The following is a 16,713-nucleotide window of genomic DNA, read 5'->3' as shown; positions in this document are numbered from 1 at the left end:
TGGTGGTGAGGGGATCCGCTTGGTCACCACCTCCATCACGGATGGCGGTGCACCAACAAGCATTGTTGCACTAAACGCCACCAGCGCCAAAGTCAGCCCTGCTATCTCTCACCATGTCCCCTAACCCTCTATTCAGATAGATGCCTAGGTATTCGAGGCAACTGGATTGCCCAGAAAAAGGTGAGGCTCCGAGCAACAGGTATTTCTTTTATTTGCAAAGTTTTATATAGCGCTGGCTAGACCCGGAGGTGTCAGAGCGCTTTACATAAGGTTCAGTGAGTTACAGGTTACATAGTTACAGCAATTAAAACAATGAATAACGGAGGAGGGAGGGAGTAGGAAAGAAACAGCGGGGGACGAGGAAAACAATGTCAGATGATCGGCTGGGTAGGTGACGGCCAAGGGGGTGAACCAGAGCCAGACTCCTCTATAGCTGCAAAGAACAGCTTCAATGGGCATCAACCAAGGTTGCTCGGGCTCCGCAGTAGGTACAATACAGTTTTGGTATCAGCCCAGGGGGCATCATCGTACCTCCATTAAAAAGCACTGGTCCCGGTATTCCTGGGGAGTGCTGTCTGCCTCGTCTTTCAGTTTAACTCCAGGACACGAGTGGTGGGTGGAGAGGAGGAAGGGGCAGTTCCAAAGTCTGAAGAATTCACGCAAAGAGCTGACCTGGGAACAGTTTGGTCATGGCAGGTGTCTTCAACGTTGCCTTGAATTTTGATAAATGTATTTTATAGCTGGAAAATGCAGAGAAGGAATCAAGCACTTTCTTAAGTGCAGGTCTAGATTCTTTTTGATTTCAAAGTATATAGGTTGGGCAAGGTCACCAATATGGCATCTGCATAGTAAAATGCTTTCTGTTCCCTCGCTACTGTTTGTATGTGGTGGATTTTCATAAATCATACCTGTGTTTACAAATAAGTGCCAGTACGGAGCATCCACAAACACCGGCACAGATTAAGCACTGCTCTGTATGGACTAAACAGCAGGATTTTGTTTTACCTTGCTCCCTAGAGCAGTGGCAGTGTGAAATATAATTCTTCTTGCTGTGAAAAGAAAAGTCTGTGGGCTGTATAACATAAATTGAGCGCTGAGGTGCTAAGTTAAGACAGTCTTCGCCCCCGTTTGGGCTGACTAGTGTCTTAAGTAGCTGACCACTATTCACCAGCATTGATAGTGATAAACGGCTGCTTGTCAAGAGACTTTCAGGGCATATGATCCTTTTGGCAGGAAATACAGCATTATTTGTTGACATATCGCAAGCAAAAAACTGACTATAACATAATCATACACACAAAGAAGCATTGTAGCAACGCAATATAATAATAACTGGGCAAATCACAAAAAACAATAAAAACAGAACACAATAAGCGCAGTAAAACACAGCAAAAACACACTGTAATGCAGCACAAAAAACATCATCATAAAAAAACAATGCAACACATCACCACCACAAGAGAAGGCCACGCACATTACCATCTCGAGCATCGAGAATCCTGTTTTCATAATACGGAGGTAAAAGCTGTTGGGAGCAAGCATTGCCTTAATGTACCAGCAATTAAATTAAACAGCGAAAGTTACAAATGTTTTGTTATCAGGTTCTGTCGGCACCTTCGCACAGGAATGGAAGGTAGTCCTGCTCTGGCTGCTTGTAAAAGAAGACTATTTGGATGGGAAACAGCCCTGACCATGCAGGCATTGACCATGTATCAATTACAACATAATGCCTTTACCATGCATTGCCTTTACCACGTATGTTTTTACCACGCATACGCCCTTACCGAGCACAGATTTATAACGGAATTCGAAGAATTTTTATTATAAGTGTGTATAAATATTTATATATTTATATATATAGTTATATATTAACCATGGGGGGTCTGGGGAGAGCTGGGGAAAGTAACCCAGGCACCAGGAGAGGTAGTAGGTCTTCAAAACCGGCCTCCAGATGCTCCAGCTACAAGGGAAATGCCCAGGGGAATAAAATGCCTGTCCAGCCCTGAAGCCAAAAACAGTTTAACCTATGAAGATGGGGAAACATGCAGGTTGCAATGGGTAGCCAAGGGTGCCAGAGTGAGTGCAGTGTGCAAGGGAGAGTACAAGGTCCATGAGGGAGTGCAATGGAAAGGGAGAGTGCAGGGTGCGTGAGGGAGAGCAAGGCAAAGGCGGAGTGCAGGGTGCGTGAGGGAGTGCAATGGAAAGGCGGAGTGCAGAGTGCTTGAGGGAGTGCAATGCAAAGGTGGAGTGCAGGGTGTGTGAGGGAGTGCAATGCAAAGGGAGAGTGCAGGATGCGTGAGGGAGTGCAATGCAAAGGCAGAGTGCAAGGTGCGTGAGGGAGTGCAATGGAAAGGCGGAGTGCAGAGTGCTTGAGGGAGTGCAATGCAAAGGTGGAGTGCAGGGTGTGTGAGGGAGAGCAATGCAAAGGCGGAGTGCAGGGTGTGTGAGGGAGTGCAATGCAAAGGGAGAGTGCAGGATGTGTGAGGGAGTGCAAAGCAAAGGCGAGTGCAGGGTGTGTGAGGGAGTGAAATGCAAAGGCGGAGTGCAGAGTGCTTGGGGGAGTGCAATGCAAAGGTGGAGTGCAGGGTATGTGAGGTAGAGCAGTGCAAAGGCGGAGTGCAGGGTGTGTGAGGGAGTGCAATGTAAAGGCAGAGTGCAGGGTGTGTGAGGGAGTGCAATGCAAAGGCGAGTGCAGGGTGTGCGAGGGAGAGAAATGCAAAGGCGGAGTGCAGGGTGCGTGAGGGAGTGCAATGCAAAGGCATAGTGCAGGGTGTGTGAGGGAGTGCAATGTAAAGGCAGAGTGCAGGGTGTGTGAGGGAGTGCAATGCAAAGGCGAGTGCAGGGTGTGTGAGGGAGAGCAATGCAAAGGCGGAGTGCAGGGTGTGTGAGGGAGTGCAATGCAAAGGGAGAGTGCAGGATGCGTGAGGGAGTGCAATGCAAAGGCAGAGTGCAAGGTGCATGAGGGAGTGCAATGCAAAGGCGGAGTGCAGGGTGCATGAGGGAGTGAAATGCAAAGGCGGAGTGCAGAGTGCTTGAGGGAGTGCAATGCAAAGGCGGAGTGCAGGGTGCATGAGGGAGTGAAATGCAAAGGCGGAGTGCAGAGTGCTTGAGGGAGTGCAATGCAAAGGCGGAGTGCAGGGTGTGTGAGGGAGAGCAATGTAAAGGCGAGTGCAGGGTGTGTGAGGGAGTGCAATGCAAAGGCATAGTGCAGGGTGTGTGAGGGAGTGCAATGTAAAGGCAGAGTGCAGGGTGTGTGATGGAGTGCAATGCAAAGGCGAGTGCAGGGTGTGTGAGGGGGTGCAATTCAAAGGCAGAGTGCATATTGAGTGAGGGAGTCCAATGCAAAGGGAGAGTGCAGGGTGCGTGATGGAGTGCAATGCAAAGGGAGAGTGCAGGATGCGTGAGGGAGTGCAATGCAAATGGAGAGAGCAGGGTGCATGAGGGAATGCAATGCAAAGGCGGAGTGCAGGGTGCGTGAGGGAGTGCAATGCAAAGGGAGAGTACAGGATCCATGAGGGAGTGCAATGCAAAGAGAGAGTGCAGGGTGCATGAGGGAGTCCATTGCATAGGGAGAGTGCAGGGTGCGTGAGGGAGTGCAATGCAAAGGGAGAGTACAGGGTCCATGAGGGATTGCAATGCAAAGGGAGAGTGCAGGGTGTGTGAGGTAGAGCAATGCAAAGGCGGAGTGCAGGGTGCGTGAGGGAGTGCAATGCAAAGGTGGTGTGCAGGGTGCGTGAGGGAGGACAATGCAAAGGCGGAGTGCAGGGTGCGTGAGGGAGTGCAATGCAAAGGCGAAGTGCAGGGTGTGTAAGGGAGTGCAATGCACAGGCGGAGTGCTGGGTGCGTGAGGGAGTGCAATGCAAAGGTGGTGTGCAGGGTGCATGAGGGAGAGCAATGCAAAGTCGGAGTGCAAGGTGCGTTAGGGAGTGCAATGCAAAGGCAGTGTGCACAGTGTGTGAGGGAGTGCAATGCAAAGGCGGAGTGCAAGGTGCATGAGGGAGAGCAATGCAAAGGCGGAGTGCAGAGTGCTTGAGGGAGTGCAATGCAAAGGCGGAGTGCAGGGTGTGTGAGGGAGAGTAGTGCAAAGGCGGAGTGCAGAGTGCTTGAGGGAGTGCAATGCAAAGGCGGAGTGCAGGGTGTGTGAGGGAGAGCAATGCAAAGGCAGAGTGCAGGGTGTGTGAGGGAGTGCAATTTAAAGGCAGAGTGCAGGGTGTGTGAGGGAGAGCAATGCAAAGGCAGAGTGCAGGGTGTGTGACGGAGTGCAATGTAAAGGAAGAGTGCAGGGTGTGTGAGGGAGTGCAATGCAAAGGTGGAGTGCAGGGTGCGTGAGGGAGTGCAATGCAAAGGGAGAGTGCAGGGTGCATGAGGGAGTGCAATGCAAAGGCAGAGGGCAGGATGCGTGAGGGAGTGCAATGCAAATGGAGAGAGCAGGGTGCATGAGGGAGTGCAATGCAAAGGCGGAGTGCAGGGTTCGTGAGGGAGTGCAATGCAAAGGGAGAGTATAGGATCCATGAGGGAGTGCAATGCAAAGGGAGAGTGCAGGGTGCATGAGGGAGTCCATTGCATAGGGAGAGTGCAGGGTGCGTGAGGGAGTGCAATGCAAAGGGAGAGTACAGGGTCCATGAGGGAGTGTAATGTAAACGGAGAGTGCAGGGTGCGTGAGGGAGTGCAATGCATAGGGAAAGTGCAGGGTGCATGAGGGAGTGCAATGCAAATGGAGAGAGCAGGGTGCATGAGGGAGTGCAATGCAAAGGCAGAGTGCAGGGTGCGTGAGGGAGTGCAATGCAAAGGGAGAGTACAGGGTCCATGAGGGAGTGCAATGTAAAGGGAGAGTGCAGGGTGCGTGAGGGTGTGCAATGCAAAGGCAGAGTGCAGGGTGCGTGAGGGAGTACAATGCAAAGGGAGGGTGCAGGGTGCGTAAGGGAGTGCAATGGAAAGGCAGAGTGCAGGGTGCGTGAGGGAGTGCAATGCAAAGGCGGAGTGCAGGGTGCGTGAGCGGAGTTCAATGCAAAGGGAGAGTGCAGGGTGCGTGAGGGAGTGCAATGGAAAGGTGGAGTGCAGGGTGCGTGAGGGAGTGCAATGCAAAGGGAGAGTGCAGGGTGCGTGAGGGAGAGCAATGTAAAGGCGAGTGCAGGGTGCATGAGGGAGTGCAATGCAAAGGCGGAGTGCAGGGTTCGTGAGGGAGTGCAATGCAAAGGGAGAGTATAGGATCCATGAGGGAGTGCAATGCAAAGGGAGAGTGCAGGGTGCATGAGGGAGTCCATTGCATAGGGAGAGTGCAGGGTGCGTGAGGGAGTGCAATGCAAAGGGAGAGTACAGGGTCCATGAGGGAGTGTAATGTAAACGGAGAGTGCAGGGTGCGTGAGGGAGTGCAATGCATAGGGAAAGTGCAGGGTGCATGAGGGAGTGCAATGCAAATGGAGAGAGCAGGGTGCATGAGGGAGTGCAATGCAAAGGCAGAGTGCAGGGTGCGTGAGGGAGTGCAATGCAAAGGGAGAGTACAGGGTCCATGAGGGAGTGCAATGTAAAGGGAGAGTGCAGGGTGCGTGAGGGTGTGCAATGCAAAGGCAGAGTGCAGGGTGCGTGAGGGAGTACAATGCAAAGGGAGGGTGCAGGGTGCGTAAGGGAGTGCAATGGAAAGGCAGAGTGCAGGGTGCGTGAGGGAGTGCAATGCAAAGGCGGAGTGCAGGGTGCGTGAGCGGAGTTCAATGCAAAGGGAGAGTGCAGGGTGCGTGAGGGAGTGCAATGGAAAGGTGGAGTGCAGGGTGCGTGAGGGAGTGCAATGCAAAGGGAGAGTGCAGGGTGCGTGAGGGAGTGCAATGCAAAGGGAGAGTGCAGGGTGCGTGAGGGAGTGCAATGCAAAGGGAGAGTGCAGGGTGCGTGAGGGAGTGCAATGGAAAGGCGAAGTGCAGGGTTCATGAGGAAGCGGTGCGGCATGATGGTTCATGCATTTCCTTTTCACATCCTCCTTTTCCCTTATTATTGTGCGCCTTTTCCTTCTTTTTTCCTCACTTTTCTCTTTATCTCATCCTAATTTCTTCTTACTGTTAGCCATTCCCCAGTGCCACAGAGGGAGAAACAGCCTTTACAGCGCAGGTATTACCACACACTGCCTTTACCACACATCACTTTAACATACATAGTTGTAAAGGCATTGTGTGGTAAATGATGGTGGTAATAGCTTGCATGATGAAGGCATATGCTGTTCTGTCGTATGTAGCTCACAGGTAATCACACATACTACGCCTCCAAAACGGTTCATGTCCAAACACTTTGTTGTATGCAAAGGACGCAGCACGACTTCATGAGTCGTATCACTGAAAGTCAGCACCATAAATGTTAATTTAAGACATGGTCTGTGCCACAGTTTTGCGATAACTGATATATTAAACAGCATAAGTGCTGAAGCAGTTGTATTTTACCTCCTTAGACAGTGGTGCATGGTTGTTTCTCACTGAAACCATAAATGAATGTACTGTTTTTTTGTAGTAGAATGTGTGGACATCTGCAGTTACAGAGCACAACAGAATACAACACAATATTATACAGCAAAACAACAAAACAAAAATATAATAGTGCACAACATAACTAAACAGTCAATACATGATACAATGCAATAAGCACGCAACATCACAGCAATGAAATAATGCAAAAATGCAGCTCAAAACACAGCAACGCGAACAATCACACAATATTTCACATCCAGCAACAAAATACACTATGCACAAATGTTCCTGTCGCACATTACCACCTCCACAATTCCCATATCATAATATGTTGGTAAATGGTGTTTGCAACAAGGACTTGTCCTACTTACTATCAATCAATCAATCAATCATGGGTTTGTTAAGCGCGACTACTCACCCGTGAGGGTCTCAAGGTGCTGACATTTTAAGTGTGTGCTGAGACAGACAGAGCTTAGCCTGAGGGAGAACCTTCCGCAGCTCCATCGCTGCTTTTAGGGTTGGATAAGTGGAGCCTCTAGAACTGACTACAGCCTCCACAGCCTCCAGGCTACTGAAATGCAATCAACCAACAGACATGATAACCTTAACATCCAGCACAGTGCTTGTCTTTTGGAGAAAAAAAGGTATTTTATATTATACAGTGGGACTCAATACTACACAGATCAATCCACCATACAGGGCGGTGCTCCCGACCTTGATTTGTGTACTACACCCCCTTCTCCCACCTCACCATGTCCTCGTGCTCTCTCACCAAGCAGACCCTAGTTGGACCTATTCTGCAGTAAAACTATGGTAGAAGCATGAATAAGGCCCAGTGCTGTTTACGTTTACACATAAGTCAGAATTGCAGTCATTTAATGTGTACTCAAGTTCCTAGCCCCAGTGTCACAGTTGGTAAGATATAAGTCTTTAGTCCTTCATGTTTTTTTCAGTGTGAGCTCAGTGTCTCAGTTCTACAATGGGCGGGGGTCCACAGACACTGCATGCCTCTTCAGTGGTAGCCTCCAAGGGGTCGGTGTGGCTCATGCCTTCTCCAAGCATGGCCACACTGGATGGCCTGGTGTTACTGGGCAGGTCATGGCACCACTTTGTGGGCATTCCTGGCAGTTGTAGCCCGCCTCTGGGCCCACACAGGCACTTGTCACAACAGGTGTTGGCCCTAAAGGGTTGATGCGCACATTAAAGCATTTGCAGCACAACCTGGGGCAATACCCACACCGTTAGGCAGCTGTAGCCTGACCTGGAACAGCTCAAGGTAGATGCAGTCTGCCTCTGGCCAATGTGTGGATGTACGTGGACTTTTAAGGTTCTCATCATGGAATCACTAGGATATCTTCCACAGATGGAGTCTGTTAGACCTGACATCATTGGCGTAAGTCTCCCTTCCATTTTTGACGGATTAACTCCTCTGTTTTGATATGTGTTTGTTGGATTTAATGCTTTGGAAACTGCGCTACTGCTAATCAGTGCCACAGTGCAAGTGCTCCATATGTTAAATTGATGTACTAATTGGTTATTCCATGATTGGGTTATTTGATTTGATTTATCTGTCAGCCCCTAGTACAGTGCACCATGTGTACCCAGGGCATGTAAATCAAATGCTGCTGTTGTACTTGTAGCACTGGTTGTGCCACCCACAGAAGCAGCTTGTAAAGTGTGTCTCAGGCTTGCCATTGCAAGGCCTGTGTGCAGTCTAGCACTACCATGTCGTCTTGGCCAAGTGCACCCATGTGCCAGTCCCTAAACCTTCCCTTTGCTTCATGTTAGACACCCCTATGGTAGGCCCAAGAGCAGGGTGCATTGTAAGTATAAGGTAGAACATGCTCTGATGTGTGTAGCATGTTCTAATAGCGAATTACAGCCATTTTCGTTTTTCACTATTGAGGGCTACCTGTTCTCATAGGCCAGAATGGGCAGTTAGATTATTACATTCTTATAATACTAACTGACTCAGGGAACATGGTAGAAATTCGAATTTAGTGTGCCTGAACTCAGAATAATAAAATACACCTTTTAGTAAAGTTGGTTTTAATATTCTGTGTTTGAAAATACCACTTTTAGAAAGTAGGTATTTTCTTGCCTAACTATCCAAGCCTGCCTCTGCTAGGTTGTGTATTCCTTGTCTGGGTTTGTGAGTGACAGGGCTGGGAGATTCCAGGAGACAGGCTGGGGCAGCCGGTGGTGAATAGACAGATCTGCATCTAGATGGGAGTGAGGAGTTGCACCTGGGACCTGAATAGGGCTGGGTCTTCCCTTTACAATGCTGGCTCCACCTCCTGTGGCTTGTCTGATGTCTCTGCCCTGCACTGTGAAAGTAGAGGAGGAATCATGTCAACAAAGTGCTCCAGAGCTGTATCTTCCCTTCCCTGTGCTGTCTCCACCTCCTGTGGGGCGGCTGATGTCTCTGCCCTGCACAGTGAAAGGAAGAAGAGAGTCATGTAAACAAAGTGCTCAGGAACTGGTTTGGACTAGGCAGAGGGTTCTCTCTGCCTTCAGAGTACAAAGGATTTTGGGGTATAAATATTGGGACCCTGATCCCAAGAAATTAGATCACTTTTGGACAAGAACCCTTTCTGCTAAGGAGAAGAACCAAGGAAGCTGCAGGAGTTTGGACTGCCCCTCTGCCAGTGTACTGTTTGCTGGGTTGGCCTGCAGTGGTTGCTTCATTGCCAAGGGAAAGGAGAAGGAACTTTTTAAGGACTTTCATCTACAGAATATTCTCCAAGGGCTTGAACTGTGCTTGCCTCCTGCTGAAGTCTCAGGGACAAAAGACTTTACCTCCAGATCCCTCCGGAATTTCCTTGCTGGAATTCTGACTCCAGACACTAGCGTGCCGCTGGGAGCTGGAAGCGCAATGCATCGAGAAGAAGCGCGTGGCCGCCGCAGCTGAAATAATCGCAACGTCGGAGAAGCGAGCCTTCGCCGCACCTCCCTGGAAGCGTGTGTTCATCTTAGCTGCCTGCTGTCGCATCACCGGAGAAGCCTGACGCCATCGTGAGAGTCGCCATCGCATCACGGGAGAAGCGTGTCGCAGGGCCTGTCGCGGCTCCAAAGTACAGAGTCGTCGCAAGGTTGCCAGGGCCTCATCGCATCGTGGCATCAAGGGCGCCATCTTCTCATATTGCAACTGGATCATCGCATCGCATCAAGGCGCCATCTTGCACACCGCAACGGGCCCGCAGGCCGAGAATCTACACATCACCTCCGCACCGGTAAGGCTCCCGACGAGTCCCCTACTCTGCGCAAGCATTGAGGCAGGACGCAACTGTTCCCCCAGATCACTGAACTGATGCATCTCCCCTTTTGCGAGTCTTTTGTTCAATTTGCGTTATGCAGCCAGATACTTTATTGAGAACTTTGTCGCAGTTACCACAACTTGAACTAAGAGACTTTGATCATCTTTTAAGTAATCTGAAGTGTAGTATTGTGGATTTTTGTTGTTAGTGGTCTTGTGTTTAAGTCTATATAAAGAATACCTTTTTTTATAAAACCTGTGTTGTGTCCATCTGTACTGTTTTCACTGTATTACTGTGTATATTCACAAATTCTTAACACACTGCCTCTGAGATAAGCCTGTCTGCTCGTGCCAAGCTATCAAGGGGTTGAGCAGGGGTTATCAAGGAGTGTAATCCCCTTATCCTGACTTAGAAGTAAGGGTCCCTATTTGGACAAAGGTGAATACCATTGCCAACTAGAGACCCCCAGATCTAACATTGGTGGTCAGCTGTGAGGATTTGGACCTTGCATTTTGTGTTTCATATACAGATTGGTGTACACTACTAGTGAGTGCAGACCAAATGTGACCACATACTTTTTTTTAGAATCCTTTTTCCTTGGACTGTAAGTTTTTCCTGAAAACTCTCAATTTTTTTTACTACCATGAGTAAACCAGCATCTGTTGCATCTATGTATCTTGATTTTGAGGAAGAGAGGTTAGAAACCTACACTGTGAAACAGCTCAAGTATCTCTTCAGGAAATTGAAAGTTTCTACACCAGGCATTTCTAAAAAGGAAGACTACCAAAAGGCGCTGAGGGCCTGGGTAGAAGCCAGAAATGTCCCTGATCTTGTGGTGGAGCCAGTTGGGGATGCAGATGGGCAAATTGGTGGGCCAGAGTTTCCAGCCAGGGGAGGGGCGCCGTCCCCACCTGGCAGCAGTATCTCTTCCAAAGACCTGTCCCCCAGACAATTGGAAGACAGGAAGAGAAATAGGGCACTGAAGCTGGAGTTGGCTAAGCTTAAAATGGAGAGTCAGAGGGAAACAGAGAATAATAAGTTGTCCTTGGAAAGGGAGAGAATGAGAATGGAGCATGAGAGAATGTTGAGGGAGTTAGAGATCAAGGCCAAGGGCCTAGAAATTAATTCCTATGGTGGCAGCGCACCATCTGTGCCTTCAGAAGACAGAGTACATATACCCAAGGATGTCATCAAAGATTTTCACAAGAATTAATATATTGGGCAGTGGTTTGCAGCCTATGAGATACCAATGTTGGCCCACCGGGTCCCTGAGAAGGATTGCGGAGGGGGGTATGGGGGGGCCGCTTTTTAACTGAAGGTTAACTGAAGCCCAGTGATCATAGAATGTCTTATGCCCACATGAAGGAAGCATTGATGACAAGGTATGGGTTAACTCTAGAGCTCTATAGACAGCGGTTCAGGAATTGTAAGAAACTGGAGGGAACCACTTGGGTAGAATATGTGTCTTTCTTTTGCAGAGCTATGGATGGTTGGGTGAGGGATAGCAATGTTGATAATTTTCAAGCGCTCTATGATTTGATTGCTAGGGAGCACTGGTAATTGTTTTCCAGAGATACGCCAGCACCTTATTGATAGCAAGTTGACTAATCCTAGAAAGCTTGCTGAAGAGGCGGACCGCTGGGTCAGTACCAGGGTCCATAAGGGTCTTGTGGGAGACTCTGCCAAAGGTGGGCAGGGTCCCCAGCAGAAGAGAGGGGGGACAAGGGTAAACAGAGGGAGTTCCAAAAAGATCCCCAAAGTAATTCCCAAGGGAACCAAGGTAAGGGTTCCCAGCCTCCCCCTGAAAAGAAGTCAGGACCCTGACAGGTAAACCTGTTCAGAGGGGGCCCGTTACCTGCTTTCAGTGTAAGCAGGTGGGACACGGTTGGTATGATCCCCAGTGTCCTCAAAAGGGTCAGTATGTGCCACCCGGTGCACCACCCAATCAGATGGCCAGTGTAGCCCTGAGTGGGGAGGAGATTGGTGCCCAAGGTGGGTGGGGTCCCGCAGAAATGTCCCTTGTCTCAATAGGAGACTTTGAGATGGTCCCTAAATCTCAGCTGCCTGATAACACTAAAAAATACAGGCAGTGGGTGACCATCAATGGCCATAGAGTGGAGGCTCTGAGAGACACAGGAGCAAGTGTGACAGCTGTCAAGTATCACTTGGTGACTGAAGAGCAGGTAGTCCCCAATGCATTCTTCCCAGTTGTTGCCGCTGACAACACAGAGAGCCATTGCAAGGTGGCTCAAGTTCCCTTTGAGTGGGGGGTGTCTGGTACTCTTCAAGTAGATGTGAGGCCATCCATGCCTGTTGATTGTCTGTTAGGCAATGATTTAGAAAGCTCCCCTTGGGCTAAGGTGGAGAGGAAGGTGCATTAAGAGATGTTGGGTGTGCCTGAGAAGGCATGTGTGACCACTCGGTCTATGGCAGCTAAGAGTGTTCAAGAGACCCTGGAGCCTGAAAGTATGGCCTTGGGCCCTGCTTTAAAGAGAAGAGGTAGGGGGCGTGGGAAACCAGCCCCCATTGTTCCCACAGTCTAGGATGAGGCAGACCTTGAGGGTATGCCCTGGAACCTACAGGGGAGGAAGTTTCTGAACTGGAGAACCTACCTGAGCTGACCCATTGGCAGCAAGAATGGGGTCCCTCCAGGGAAGAAGTTTGTGAAGAGCAGCAGAAGTTCCCTTCTCTTGTGGGTTTGCGGCAACAGGCCACAAACCAGGCAGCAGGTGATCAGTCTGGATCACATTGGATCTACTGGGAGAATGGTCTCCTGTATAGCGAGCCAAAGGTTGCTGAGCCTGGGTCAGCCGTGTGCTGGTGGTACCCCAGCGCTTCAGAGTCTTCCTACCGGGTTTGGCTCATGATGTTCCTTTAGCTGGTCATCTGGGGCATAACAAGACCTTTGAAAGGCTTATCTCCCACTTTTATTGGTCCTAGATGCGGAAGAGTTAAGATACTCATTGTAGGACCTGTCAAACTTGCCAGGCAAGTGGGAAAAGTGGGAGAAAGCACAAGGCCCCTCTCTAACCTTTCCCTGTAGTCAGTACCTCCTTTGAATGGGTAGGGATTGACATTGTGGGGCTACTGGACCCAAGACAGCCATGTGCAACCGGTTTATCCTGGTCTTGGTGGACCATGCTACCCGGTACCCGGAAGTCATTCTGCTCAGGACAGTGATGGCCCCTGTGGTGAGACGTGCACTGATGGGGATCTTCCCTGTGTGGGGTTCCCCTGAGAGATGGTGTCTTACCATGGTACAAACTTCATTTCCAATTATATGAAGTCTCTGTGGAAGGAGTGTGGTGTTACCTACAAGTTCACTACTCCTTACCACCCACAAGGAAATGGGCTAGTTGAAATATTCAACCAAACCCTCAAAGGCATGATCATGGGTCTTGAGGAACCAATGAGGCGTTAAGTGGGACGTCCTCTTGCCATGCCTTATGTTTGCCTAATGAGAGGTGCCACAAAAGTCTCTAGGGTTCAGCCCCTTTGAGCTTTTGTATAGTCAACCGGTAAGAGGACCTTTGAGTTTGGTCAAGGAAGGCTGAAAGCAATCTCCCAGGAAACCTTCCTAGGATGTATATAGCTACATGCTGGCCTTCAGGAACCAGACTCGGCATTTCAGGGATCTTGCTCAGACAAATCTGGAAGCCAGCCAGGAGGAAATGAAGCGTTGGTACGATCAGAATGCCACCCTGATTGAGCTTCAGCCTGGACAGAAAGATTGGCTCATGGCCCCTGTGGAGCCTTGTGTGGTCCAGGACAGGTGGACCGGTCCATATGAGGTGGTGGAGCGCAAGAGTGATGTCACTTATCTGGACTGGATGATGGAATGGAGGAGGAAACCGAGCATCTTCCTGACCTCCTGTCTGCAACAGAGCAAGATGGTTCAGTGGATGGTGTCAACCTCTCTTGCCACATTGACTGCTGATCAGCAGCAAGGTTGTCGCCAGCTGTTGGGGCAATTCTCTGATCTATTTTCCTTGGTTCCTGGTGTCACAGATTGATGCGTCCATAAAGTGGACACTGGTGACAGTCCTCCTGTAAAGCACAAGGCTTACAGAGTGACTGACAAGGTTAGGGCTTACATTAAGGAGGAAATCTTCAAGATGTTTGCTTTAGGGGTCATTGAGTCCTCCAACAGTCCTTGGGCCAGCCCAGTGGTCTTGGTCCCAAAGGCTGCCTCGTTGGGTGCCACACCCGAACTCCGGTTCTGTGTGGACTACAGAGGGCTCAATTCAGTCACCAGGACTGATGCACACCCCATCCCCAGAGCTGATGAGCTCATAGATTGGTTAGGGGCTGCACGGTACCTTAGTACGTTTGATTTGACGTCTGGGTACTGGCAGATTACCTTGACTGATGTGGCTAAGGAGAGGTCAGCATTCTCCACACCAGATGGGCACTACCAATTCCGGGTTATGCCCTTTGGGATGAAGAATGCACCTGCCCCCTTTCAGAGGTTGGTCAACCAGGTGTTGGCTGGACTGGAGGATTTCAGTGCCGCCTACCTGGATGACATCACAGTGTTCAGCGGCAGTTGGGAAGAACCCTTGCAGCACCTCTGGGAAGTGTTGATGGCACTGTGCAAGGCAGGCCTCAGAATCAAGGCAAGTAAGTGCCAGATCGGGCAGGGCTCCGTTGTGTACTTGGGTCACCAGGTAGGAAGCGGCCAGGTGGTGCCACTACAACCCAAGATTGATACCATCCTGGCATGGGAACCCCCAAAGACTCAGACATAGGTGAGAGCCTTTTTTAGGACTCACGGGGTACTACGTGAGGTTTGTCAAGCGGTATGGCAACATTGCGGCACCCTTGACTGAGCTGACTTCCAGGAAGCAGCCCAAGAAAGGGAACTGGACTGACACCTGTCAGAAGGCTTTTGACGCCCTGAAGACTACCATGTGCACAACCCGTGCTTCAGGCACCCAACTTCTCAAAATAATTCATTGTACATACAGACGCTTCAGAGCATGGTTTGGGGGCTGTTCTATCACAGATTAATGAAGAGGGCCTAGACCAACCTGTAGCCTTCATCAGTAGGAGGTTACTTCCACGGGAACAGAGGTGGAGTGCAATTGAGCGTGAAGCATTTGCTGTGGTCTAGGCACTGAAGAAGTTGAGACCTAATTGTTTGGGACTCACTTCCGGGTTCAGACCGACCACAGGCCCCTCAGATGGCTGATGCAGATGAGGGGTGAGAAACCAAAGTTGTTGCGGTGGTCCATTTCCCTACAGGGTATGGACTTTACTGTGGAACACCGCCTTGGTACAGAACGCTCCAACGCTGATGGTCTGTCCAGATTTTTCCGCCTTATTGAAGAGAACTCCCAAGGGGAAGGGTAGTTCTCCCCACATTTCAGCTGGTTGGGACACGTGTTAGACCTGACATCTTTGGCATGATTTTCCCTTCCATTTTTGACGGATTGCCTCCTCTGTTTTGATATGTTTTGCTGGATTTATGCTTTGGGCAATGTGTCACTGCTAATCAGTGCCACAGTGCAAGTGCTCTTTTTGTTAAATTGATGTACTAATTGGTTATTCCATGATTGGGTTATTTGATTTGTCTGTCAGCCCTTAGAATAGTGCACCATGTGTGCCCAGGGCTTGTAAATCAAATGCTGCTGGTGGACTTGCAGCACTGGTTGTGCCACCCACAGCTTGTAAAGTGTGTCTCAGGCTTGCCATTGCAGGACCTGTGTGCAGTCTAGCACTGCCATGTCGTCTTGGCCAAGTGCACCCACTTGCCAGTCCCTAAACCTTCCCTTTGCTTCATGTTAGACACCCCTATGGTGGGCCCAATGGCAGGGTGCATTGTAAGTATAAGGTAGAACATGCTCTGATGTGTGTAGCATGTTCTAATAGTGAATTACAGCCCTTTTCGTTTTTCGCTATTGAGGGATACCTGTTCTCATAGGCCAGAATGGGCAGTTAGATTATTACATTCTTATAATACTTACTGACTCAGGGAACATGGTAGAATTTCAAATTTAGTATGCCTGAACTCAGAATAATAAAATAATAAAATACATCTTTTAGTAAAGTTGGTTTTAATATTCTGTGTTTGAAAATACCGCAATACAATGCTGGCTACACCTCCTGTGGCTTGTCTGATGTCTCTGCCCTGCACTGTGAAAGGAGAGGAGGAATCATGTCAACAGGATGCTCCAGAGCTATATGTTCCCTCCCCTGTGCTGGCTCCACCTCCTGTAGGGCGGCTGATGTCTCTGCACCTGCACAGTAAAAGGAAGAAGAGAGTCATGTAAACAAAGTGCTCAGGAACTGGTTTGGACTAGGCAGAGGCCTCTCGGCCTTAATAGAACAAAGGATTTTGGGGTATAAATATTGGGACCCTGATCCCAAGAAATTAGATCACTTCTGGACAAGAAACCTTTCTGCCAAGGAGAAGAACCAAGGAAGCTGCATGAGTTTGGACTGCCCCTCTGCCAGTGTGCTGTTTGCTGGGTTGGCCTGCAGTGGTTGCTTCATTGCCAAGGGAAAGGAGAAGGAACTTTGTAAGGACTTTCATCTACAGAATATTCTCCAAGGGCTTGAACTGTGCTTGCCTCCTGCTGAAGTCTCAGGTACAAAAGACTTCACCTCTAGCTCCCTCCTAAATTTCCTTGCTGGGAATTCTGACTCCAGACACTTGCGTGCCGCTGGGAGCTGGAAGCGCGACGAATCGAGAAGAAGCGTGTCGCCGCCGCAGCTGAAATCATCGCAACACCTGAGAAGCGAGCCTTCGCCGCATCTCCCTGGAAGCGTGTGTTCATCGAAGCTGCCTGCTGTCGCATCACAGGAGAAGCGTGACGCCATCGTGAGAGTCGCCATCGCATCACCGGAGAAGCGTGTCGCTGGGCCTGTCGTGGGTCCAAAGTACAGAGTCGTCGCAAGGCTGCCAGGGCGTCATCGCATCGTCATCGCATTGCCGCAGCAAGGGTCCCATCTTCTCGCATTGCAACCGGATCATCGCATCACATCAAGGCACCATCTTGCGCACAGCA

This window comes from Lissotriton vulgaris, chromosome 10 (genome assembly GCF_964263255.1).
Source record: "Lissotriton vulgaris chromosome 10, aLisVul1.2, whole genome shotgun sequence".
Lineage (NCBI taxonomy): Eukaryota > Metazoa > Chordata > Amphibia > Caudata > Salamandridae > Lissotriton > Lissotriton vulgaris.
The sequence above is the reverse complement of the archived record's forward strand: the minus strand, read 5'-3'. Positions refer to the sequence as shown.